Here is an 11,164-nt window from a genome sequence, read left to right as displayed (position 1 = left end):
TTCTTATGGAACCGTTTCCACCAAAAGCTAAGCTAAAACATAGCACAGCTTAGCTTAGTTTCCAGGTGGATTCCCGGCTTAATCCAATACAACTTGAATTGCATCCACGTCTAACCTCCTGAGCTGCATCTAGACCTAATTCAGGAGTTACTTAGGTCAAAGCTACGTGTCACACAGACTTATCCTGCCACTGGAATATGATCTCCAATAAAGGAACCTATAATTTGATCTTTCCGAAGACAACCCTCAAAGAACCTAACGTTTCGAGGCAGTAACGAATTCTCGAACACCCTCATTGATTCCTAACAATCCAAAGAAGTCCCCAACAACTTCTCAATCTCCATCCCATCGATTGCCCACGGAAAAAAGGGACTTAATCCTGGTGTAACGTACGTAACGAGGATACGAGCGACCTAATCTGTCAGCCGCATCATCCGTTCGATCCCTAATCTTCCAGCTACCGTAGAAAGCACCGACCCTTAAGCACATCGTCCGCCTCGATTCGATCTTTCGACAGCCATAGAGAGACAGATAGAAGGAGAGAGAGAGAGAGAAGTGGCAAGCATTATCGAAACGCCAGCAGAAGAAAGGAGTGGCGTGAAAGGGAGACAACGGGGTGGCGCATCATCTGCCATTAGACGCGATGCGATCTGCTGGCGTTAGAAAGAGGCGACGCGACCTCCAGCAGAGGGTATCGATGGAACGCGAGAGAGACGGGCCAAAAGTTAGTCAAAGGTGGAAAAAGAGACGGATCGATATTAGAGGGTGGTTGGAACGTGGAGTGTCGGGAGGATGCCCTGTCAGAGGGATAGAGAGAGAGGACGACGTGCTTCTGTTCTGATTTGCGCCGGAGATATCGCGTCGGCCTTCTGATGTATCTGCAGAATCTGTCCTCTATCCATTAAATCGGGAGTCATCCGAGCCGCCATCCCACCGGAGTTGCCGTCCCTTATCAAATGCTGGTCGTTATAGCGCAGCCTCTGTAGTACGTCCCGTTCGACGTACGTGTCAACAAGGAGCCTCGCGTTTCCTGCTGCAGTGCCGAAGCCCTGCCGCAAATCGGTGCGTCTAAATTTATGCAGGTACGTGGTTTACTTGGAAATATTTTAATTGAAACGATCGACGGTGATGAAGGAAATTGGGAGGATGGAGGGTGCTTCAGCGTCCACATTGTTTCCGCGTTTAATAGCTTAAATGTAGTCTAAATTTTTAATGGATAGAAATACACTTCGTTCCAGCATTATATCGGAATAGGGAAGACTTCGAAGCTGAATGGAGAGCATGAATTGGTTAAGACGAGGAGCATTTTCAAACTTACGCCCCACAAATTTCCACCCCTTTCTCGTGTCAGTTGCAAACTCGCAGCAATCAGCGCGCACACGACCGACGGTTCTTAAAGACGGCAGGAAGCCCTCCGTTACCTTTCGAGAAACGTGTAAAATAGTTCGCCCCGATCAGCGGGGGTTGTATACAAACAAGTATTTAGCGGCGTTTAATGGGAATTATCCGACCCGAGGCGGGACAATTAGGGGAGGATTATTAACACCTGGAGTCGGCATCACGCTGTTCCTTGAGTCGCTGCTTCCTCGCCTTTGGATAGGCCGAGTGTTGCTCGAGAACTTTTTCCCTCGGCGATCAAGGGAGACCGCAAAGTAACCGCCCCTAACGCCGGCTCGTTCTACCGCGATTCCGGTTTTTCAATCCGGCCCTTCGCTGGGTAGAAAACGCCGCGCCAAATCCGTGGAACCGTGAAATCGTTTGAAAACGCAGCCCCATGCCCCTGCGCTCTTCGTGCAGCGTGCTCGGCAACAAGAAATTCGTCGTCGTTTACAGGGAAAATTCGTGTTTCCTTTGAGAAACATCCCCCAACAGACGATCCATGGTATTTTAGCAGGTACCATTGTAAAGCATCCCATCATTCGCAAGAGACTTTGCAAATATTACTTTATTACCGCGAGGACAGCGTAATGTGACGAACCGTGGGCATTTACACTTTTCCCTCGCGTGCAGCGCAAAACTCATCATCCACGGTAGTGCTTACAGGGAATTAACGAGCGACTGGACCGAGGCACCAGCCAATACGATCAAAACAAACAAATATTTCCAACGGGGGAGAGGAAAATGCAGCGCAGCAGGAATCCCCTGCCGCTCGATATCACAGCGACGCGCACAAATGAGACTCATCCCTCTTCCCCTCAGTGTGTGTCCTGTGTTTTGGGACACACAGGATCGTGTGCATCGCGGCAGCTACCCCCGCCTGACATCCCTCCTCCATTAATATCCTCGTAATTGGTTAAAACCCGTAACTGATGAGCGAACTGTGAGTTATTATGCAAAGAGACCCTTGGTTCTCGCGACGATAGGGGTTTATAGGATACGGTTCAACGCCTCTTCATTACCCTCTTCATCCCTCGATAGATCGCGGTATATCGGTGTGCACGTTGGCATTACACGCCGTCCCAGGGCGTTGCATTGTATCGCGGATCGCCCGTGCACGCCTGGCTCGTTACGGGGTTCATGAAAGAATTCAGTCGAGTGAATTTACACGCCTCGAAATACGCCGCGACAGAATTCCGCTCCCGACGAGGAAAGAACGACGGCGCGGCAATACGCGTGATCCCGTGAAATCCGGGGTGCACGACTGTATTGTTTCGCCGAACTTTACCGGTATATTCGGCTAATCATACTCGCGGAGAGATCTGCGAGCTTTTAACTTGAGGGAAGACTCGGGGAATGCGAGGCGGAATGAAAGGGTTGGACCAGCGAGTTTGTAGGAGCAGAATAATTCGGCAAATTCGTAATAGTAGGATATTTTTATTGAAACGTTAGGGGATGTATAGGAAGAGGAAATTTAGGGGGTTGTACCTATAGTTAGGAGGCCGAAAAGAGGTGAATGTTTGTGATTTTTTTTTTAAATAGCGGAAGCACATATTTTTACAGAACTTTTTGCACTTAAAAGAGCAACATTTAAAGATCATTTGGTAATTTTTCTGTAGTAAAATATTTATGTTTTTAAAAATTATTTATATTTGTAAAAATTTTTCTACAAAAAAAATTAGGGTAAATTCTGGAAACGCGGTCGATCTAATATAAAATGGCTATTGAACATAATACAGATATTACTTATTTTATCAGAACAAACCTAATGTGTTCATAATTTTCTGAGGATTCAGACAAACTGGTCGATATTTGCTTTAAGACAATATTTACTGCAAATCAGGTTGAAAACTAAAGTCATGACATCTGACCACCGTTTCCCGAGGTGCCGGGATAAATGGTTTACGTTGTTGGCAGAGACCACTCACATAATTATTCGTGGAAAAATAACAAAGAAGAAAGCAAAATTATTCATGAGTGACCGCAATAAGTTCCCGCTTCACCTTTTTAGCTGCCAAATCAACAATTTTGCGAATTTTAATACAAACCAACTGGCATTTTATTCAGAAAAAAATAGTACTTTCGGATGATTAATGATGATTCGGTTAAACACAACGTATTTGCCATCTGTGAAGACTCTAGAGAAGAACCAGATCCAAAGAAAAATCGAAGAGGAACCCAGTGGAAAAGTTGCACAATTAGTATTTCCGATTCTTCAGTTACATTCTGATGATGGAGGTTGCAACCCCCTGAACCTACGCCCCATCTAATTACGCGCTATCAGGTGTCACCGGCGGAGAATTGAACCTTCTCCCTTCTCTCGATCATTGTGCCCCGGTCGATCGTTATGCACGGTTCGACGCCTACGTAAAACGAAGAGGGGGCCGGGGGTGTGGATTCATCCCCCGAGTCGTTCGACTCGGCCGAGTCAGTCGACTAAACGGAATACTTAGCGATCTTCGGATGACCGAGGGTGAAGAATGGAGGAAAAAGAGAGCGGCGGACCGTTCGACGCGTATCCATTTCAGGCTGACACCGTTTCCTTTTGTTATCACGCGACGGCCTCGTCGTACCCCCCTTTCAATCGACGACAAAGCGTTCCCAGTCGCGTGTCCATTTCACCGATGCGCTAATAAACGCGAATTCTTCATTAAACAGTATTCCACTCGAGCATTCGATGAATATACCCTTGCCGAGGGAAGATTGAAAAACGAGGGTGGGCGGACGAAGGAATAAAAAAAAAAACACATTCCGCCGTGCATCGAACGAGAGGTTCGTTTAAATCTCGTGTCTGTTTCCGTTTCTGGCCGGACGGGGCGCCCCCGCGTATATCAGCTAATGGAAAAATTCCGCGCAGAGTAATCGCGGAGAGATGGCGGAGTAAAAGGCTTGTCTGGCGAGCTAACGAGGAACCGAGCACATTATAATGACGTGCTCCTGGCTGGCTGAAGCCAGGAACGAGCTGGATATATCATGATAATCAGAGTTTATTGTGTCACGGCAGAGGGCGGGGGGGGGGGGCGGACAAATTGGATTGCTGGCTGCACGGGCAGGTAGAAGTGTCGCCGCTGACGGCGGAGGCTCAAAGATATAGAGGAAATAGCGAAGAAAGTGGTCGAGTGCGAATTCTTGCGTGCGCACCGTCTAACGAGCGGAGTACCGAGAGGAGGAGAGGAACGCGACGTTCGGTATTATAATGACGGCCCTCTTCGAGCCACGGCAGCAAATGTGAAGGGCTCCATTTCTCACCCCCTGCCCCAACGACACCTCCATTCTCGATTCTTGCTAGCTGAGTGCCATCGATTCGTTCAACCCACCTCCTACTCTTCCCTCGCCCTCCTCCATCTACTCCACCATCTTGTCGCTGTCGTTCGCCTCCTCAACCAGCTATCTTCCTCATTACATGCTCACCTTCGCTGCACCCCTCGCTGCAAAATCAAAGAGAAGACTGTTACGTTTTTAGCAGTGACTCCCAGCGGATGACGAGAAGGTGCCATGCATTTTGTGGAGTTTCGTATTAGCGGCTATAGGCGCGTGGTTGCTGAGGATGCTCGTAGAGAAGGTAGCAAACTCTCTCCAGCGAGGTGCCTAGAGGATGATTAAATCGCCAGTGTGGGCTTCAGCATGTGCCTATCGTAGAATCTGGTATCTTGTCTTCTGATATCTGAACATCACCTATCTCATCTTGCCTAGTAGCTCTACCAGCTGTCAATAGCTCTAGCTTGCTGAGCACAGAGGAACAGAGCCACTGTCGAAACCTACTTGATTCAAAGCTAATCTAGAACCAATTTAACCCCAGCTCGCAATAGACTCGCTAGCGTTGGTAGACATTAGCGCATCGCGGTAAAGTTTCCCTTTTCCCTTCGCCTCCGGAAGGAGAGTTCGTTTCACGCTCCCGCAGGTATAACCAGCTACCTATCCAGCTCAGCGATCAGCCACGCTTTAATTAACCGGGGATGTAGGTCAAGTCACGGCCAAGCAGGTGAAAAAGCGTAATCGCGGCGAGGACTCACGCAGCCAGCCACGTACGCAACCGCGGGAAGGGTTGGAAGAGGCGCGGCGAAAAGGAGGGTCTCGGCGACCTCCTGTCGCCGAGGGTGCCGGGGACATTTTCGAATCTGTTTAATCTTGGTCCGCGGTGCGTAAGTGAAAGCTATCTCCGTGAATGCGAAATCAAACAAAGCGACAAACAATCTGTCTTCGTCGCCGCCGCACCCCCGCATCCATCTCTCCGTCGCCCTCGCTCCGTTGCTCTAAGCATCGAGAGCAGCCAAAGTCGCCGCGAGCCCGGCGCGAGAGATTGGCGCGCCCCCTTGCACCGTCTCTTTGATGTGTGCACTCGACACCATCCTGTCACACTCCAAGTGTTTATGAGGCGAATCTTTCTCTCCTTTCTCTCCTCTCCACACATACCCTCTCGCCTCTCCATTTCTCTCGCAGCTCTCGCTTTCGCTGCGCTCTTCTGATCGCTCGTTGAATGGGCGACCCGAAGCCCGTCTCTCTCGCTCCCGCTACCCTTAGTCCACTTTCGTTGGATAATTAACCAGCTACCCCTTTTGCGAGCCGTATGCCGCGGACCAACCGCCGACGACGAGGGTAAGGTCATCGAACCGGAAATAGCCTCCCGCGCATCGGCTGCCAGAGAGAGAGAGAGGAGAGAGCGACGTCAAGGCGAGAGGATCAAGTGGTGCCCTGTAATTAATCGGGCCCGCGTTGCGCGCACAATGGTGCAATCGCGCGTTACATTTGCGTTTCCCAAGCCTTTCTGTTTTTTCGACTCTTTACGGCTCCTGGCCTGGCTGCGTATGGAAAATTAAACGCTAGACGGAATGGGACTTTATGTAAATTTTGAGAAAAAGAAACAGAAGGAGATGCATTCCTTTCGGTGCATGTTAGGTGACTTTAGTCTGCATTTCGTAGTTTCTTTTAGGATCTTTGATGCCGTGGTCACGCGGGGTGTATGGCACCCCAGGATATATATTTGCCAATATTCCTGTAGATTTTTACACCTTGATAATAAAATTTATAAATTCGGCGAATTTTAACAAAAAAAAAACGCTTTTATGCACAACTATTTCTTTAAGGGGGGATTGCGCCTTGTTGGGCCGAAAAATAGGTAATTCTTTGTGAATTTTTTATACAAAAACAGTTCGACAAATTAATTTGAGGTTTGGCAAGCTGTTTTATTGTATCTTGAACTATTGTTCTGAATTTTTGTGTTACAGTGAAAAAAACATGGCAGATACAGAGAGAGCGTTGAAAAATAATCGGGTGGCCCTGGCGTTGACGAAAAGTACTGTAAGGAAAATAAAAAAAAAATAAAATGGCAGCCTTTTGAAGAAGATGAAGCGCCCTGATTTGAGTCTGAGAAAGGTTTTGCCTTAAAATCGGGAAAAACTTTTTTAAATAAAAAAGGAAGGGTAACAGATACGGCAAAAAATCTACTAGGACTACCCGATTATTTTTCAACGCTCCGTCTGTATCTGTCATGTCTGTTTTTTCACTGTCACACAAAAATTCAGAACAATACTTCAAGAAACCTGTTTTTGTATAAAAAATTCATAAAGAATTACCTATTTTCGGCCCACCAAGGCGCAATCGGCCGTTAAGCACATATTTCAACATATTAAAATTTATATATCTAGAAAAAGACTATTAGAATATGCTTGCATTAGTATCACAAATGTACAATTATCACTCACAAGTTTAAAAATTCAAAAATACGAACAATGTGTGACAATTTGTGATTATAAGAAGGTGTGACCACGGAGGGTTAAAACAACCCTTGACTGCTCCATCGAAACAGGGACACCGAATATTGCACAGAGTCACTCGTTTCGAGCAATCCATCGCCCATTCAAAGCAGTGGATTATAATGTTCATTAAGATCGTAATGATTTCAATAATTCGTCCAACCAGACTCGTGCCTCGAATATGGCCACTGTGCAGGGCCGCCACAGTATTATCCCAGTTTTTCGTGCACGTCCAGGGGAGACTGTACCCCAACGATTCAATTATTGCGGCTACATGGAAATTACGTATTTACGAGCCACGGTCGTTTCATCCTTTCTTTTCGTTCTCTTTTCTACGCCGGCGGAGGCGGCGCGTTCGAGCCAGTGAATGAACGACGAGCGAATGTGTTCCTGAAACTTGTTTCGACAGGGGCGATAATAAGGGCCCATTGAGATGTTACGAGGAACACGGGGCAACAGTCGCCATTGTGTCTGGCTTCGTACCTGCCTGCGGCTCGAGCGAACATCCTGAAAATCTTCAATGGACCGGGCAGCGATTCAGGAAGCGGAACTCTGAAGCTGCCGCCGAATGAATGCGTTCTGTTTGACTCTTGTATATTCTTTTTTAAACTTCAGCATCGGTAACGATCGGCTCTCCACAGGATCCCACAGCCCTGCGTATCTTTTCAACGCACTTTTACGTAACGACCCAGGATACCTGCTTCCTGGTGTCTACTTTCGATTCCAGTTACATAACTTGGCGCGCAGAATTCGGGGTTGTATAATTTTAGATAAGAGGCTGCCACTGCTGGCCGCAACTACTCCAGGTTTCAAGTATTCCGTCGAAGGAACTGGCACGAAACGCGAGACCCTTTGAAATCGACGGGGAGAGGTTTAGAGGAAAGGAGTAAAGCCACGCATTGTCGGCGGCAAATCCTTGGGGCTTCAGCGTCAATTAAAGCAAGCAGGTATTCCTGATGGATCCCGGGTATCAATGGCCGGAGAGATCCAGCCCGCGCGCAGCGGCGGAGCCGTGAAACGATCGTCTCGGCGGAGCTGACGATAAAGGAAACCGACGTCCGTGGAGTAGACTTCACAGTGGCCAGGGATTAAAGGACCCCGACCGTCGACGGCAATCGCAACAACAAGGCGGAGTGACGACAATGGGGGCGTAGCCGAGATTATGACCAATAAATTGGCCCACGGTTCATTTCACTAATTCCCATAATAATCTAATAGATTAACGATTATCTGTTTAGTGCGGCTCGTTTACGTTCCCGTCTGCCTTCGCCTGGCTGGCTGGCTCATTGAAAATTCTGAATGAACCGGCCGGCACTCCCGTCCAGGACCTGGGATTACGCTGAGAAGCGGAACAGCGCGTGAGTCGTCGTGTGAACGAAAGACTTCTTTTTTTCACTCGGCGTCGACAGCGGAGGTGCACCTCCCTAGGGTGCCTCTTCCTAGGCGAGTTTCGAAATATAAAAAAGAAGACACGGATGGGAGATCGGTGACAGGGTGCCGGCTCGATTAATGGACCGGGCGTTTGTCACGAAGAGAAAATGTGGGAATAACGGTGCTCGATGGCTGTTGTCCAATCAAAATAACAGGTGCTTATTTGCGGGGGATAAATCAATGATACGAAAAATGGTGGAGAGCGACGTCGGTCTCTTTGTCACGGGGGAAGAGGCGGCAATTTTAGGGTCCAATTTAATTTAATAACGGGAGCGGGGTGAAGCTCTTGGTAGGCGGGGTGAGCCCGTCGGATCGAGGGGAGGTGCGAGGGGTGGCTGAAACGAGCAAAGACCGTCGATCGGTATTTAATGCCTTCTGCGATTGACACGTAAGAGTTAACGGGCCTCTGACCCGCTCGTATTTTGGATAATCCAATGAGCCATCGATGCGCCCCGAACGTGACAACATTCACGGAGCTCTCGGGGCCACGCACACTCACAGAAATTACGTCTCCATTCGAGCATTATCCGCGCGATCCGCGGATGCGTCACCTCTTCGATAAAAAAAAAGCCGTCTTTTAGATCGCGGCCAGGGAAGAGGGACAGAGAGAACGCGGAGGGGAAGAAGCGCGGAATAGGTGAATGAAAGGGGCGCGGGGGTTAGAGAGAGGAGAAGGGAGAGAGAGAGAAAAGGACGCCAGGCGACGTCGCGGCTCGCCACGGCAAAAGAACAAAAAGGGCTTTCTGCGGTGGGTGGACCAGATTCTTGAAATCAAGCAGCCGCGCGTGTCGCGCACGCGGGGATGTGCGTGACGTGGGTGGACAGGTTAACGCGTACGAGGGATTTCTGTGTCCCCGTGAAACGCTTAGCGAGATTGCACCCGACAATACAACAATACAACGTGCATGACACGCCCGACGGGGATTTCGTGGGGTGAAGAGGAGGCAGAGCAGCAGGAGGAAGCGCTGGGAGACGAGGAGGAGGAAACGCGAGGGAACAGAAGGGGTGGATTTCGAGCAGACACTGAAATCTCGCCAATTCTAGAGGGATGGTTCGCCACACCCCTGTGCGTGTGTGTGTCTGCTCGTTCACTGTGCACGGGTGAGGGGGGACACTCGTTTTCATCCCGCGAAACCTCCCATCTTTTTGGCTCACGGTGTTCACCCTCCTTGGGTGGATGATCTCCACCTTCTTTGGGGAAGACTCTCCCTGGCAGGCCATCGGCTAATCTGTGAAATAAAAGGGTGTTTCGTTGATGTATCCTGGAAACCTGGAACGTAAAGAGAATTTTCTGCTGGAGATGTTAGTTTTAGTGCGCTTTGCCTTCGATGTGATTCGTATTGAGTGTACGTACTAGAGGAGGGTAGAAATTATGAAGCGGCAGCGAAGTTTCAGTGGCAGAGGGGCATCGAGATTGTACAAACCGGATGGACAATGAGCTAGCCCCGATTTAGAAGCAAAGTGGCAAGCTGCTGGCACAAAAAAAAGTGGTCCCGCGTGCACCAAATGGTATTCCAGGCCATCCTCACCCTTCGGCGGGATGCGTGCTCGAGTATGTTTCTCTGTGTACCCATCCATATGTATCTAGCCCATAAAAGTAACGCACAATGGTAGCATTATAATGCTTCGGAAAATGCACAAGTGCACGGCCTCTTGAGTTTACACTGAAGATTTCCGAGCTGCCTGTCTTTATTCCATCGCGATGGCTGAAATGGACAATCCAGCGTGAGCCGTGAAAGGATAATTTAAAACGCCCAAGATTTTAGAAATATGTGCAAGCTCCTTTCCGGTAGAACGAAATTTCTATAGACGTTTCTTCATTTTCGTTTCGAGACAGGCGTTCTTGATAGAGAAGCATGACCCACATCCCCGCCATTAAAAATCAATATTATACGTCCGCGGAGGAACGGATCCGCTATACGTCAAAGCGGGATCAAACTTTTTCAATCTCGATTAATTCCGCGACGGTGGTATTGCCGTGACAGGGACGATTGTCCGTTGTTAAAGAGCGCGGAAAACTGCGGTTGAGTGATACGAGCGCTTGAAATTTTAAAAAAAGACCCCTATGAAAATAAATAGAACGCGATCTCTCGGCGTGACAGGTACCCACCATCGTTTCATACCGCCGCCGCGGCAATTGGTCTTTGTCACAGACTCTTCTCCTCGACAAGAGGAATTCGGCAAATAAATTCAGGGAAAAACCATGGAAATTCATGGTACCTCTGAAGCTTGGATCGAAACCAGCCACCCGATCCTCCACGTTCATCGATACCAAAATCAATAAAGAATCATTACTTTTACCAAGCCTTCCTAACCACTTCAACCCTTAAGAGGGCATTCTTGTCCAGAAGGCCAATTTTTTTGCCCCTCTTTAGGGACGACGGACGAAAAACTGTACAGTTTTTTACGGTGAGTATTCAGTAAGTTGTAAAAAAAAATTTCAGCCATATATTAGAATAATAATTAATTTACATATGTGTCATATAGTAAAGCGTGTGCAAAAATGGTTGCCTCATGGTGCGCACGATTTGAAAATTTTCAGAGGACAGAGAACCTCGTCCCTCTAGACGAGAACACCCCCTTAAGGGTGGAATCCTATTTTA

Source organism: Andrena cerasifolii, chromosome 11 (assembly GCF_050908995.1).
Source record: "Andrena cerasifolii isolate SP2316 chromosome 11, iyAndCera1_principal, whole genome shotgun sequence".
In the NCBI taxonomy this organism is placed as follows: Eukaryota; Metazoa; Arthropoda; class Insecta; order Hymenoptera; family Andrenidae; genus Andrena; species Andrena cerasifolii.
Note: the sequence above shows the minus strand (reverse complement) of the source record.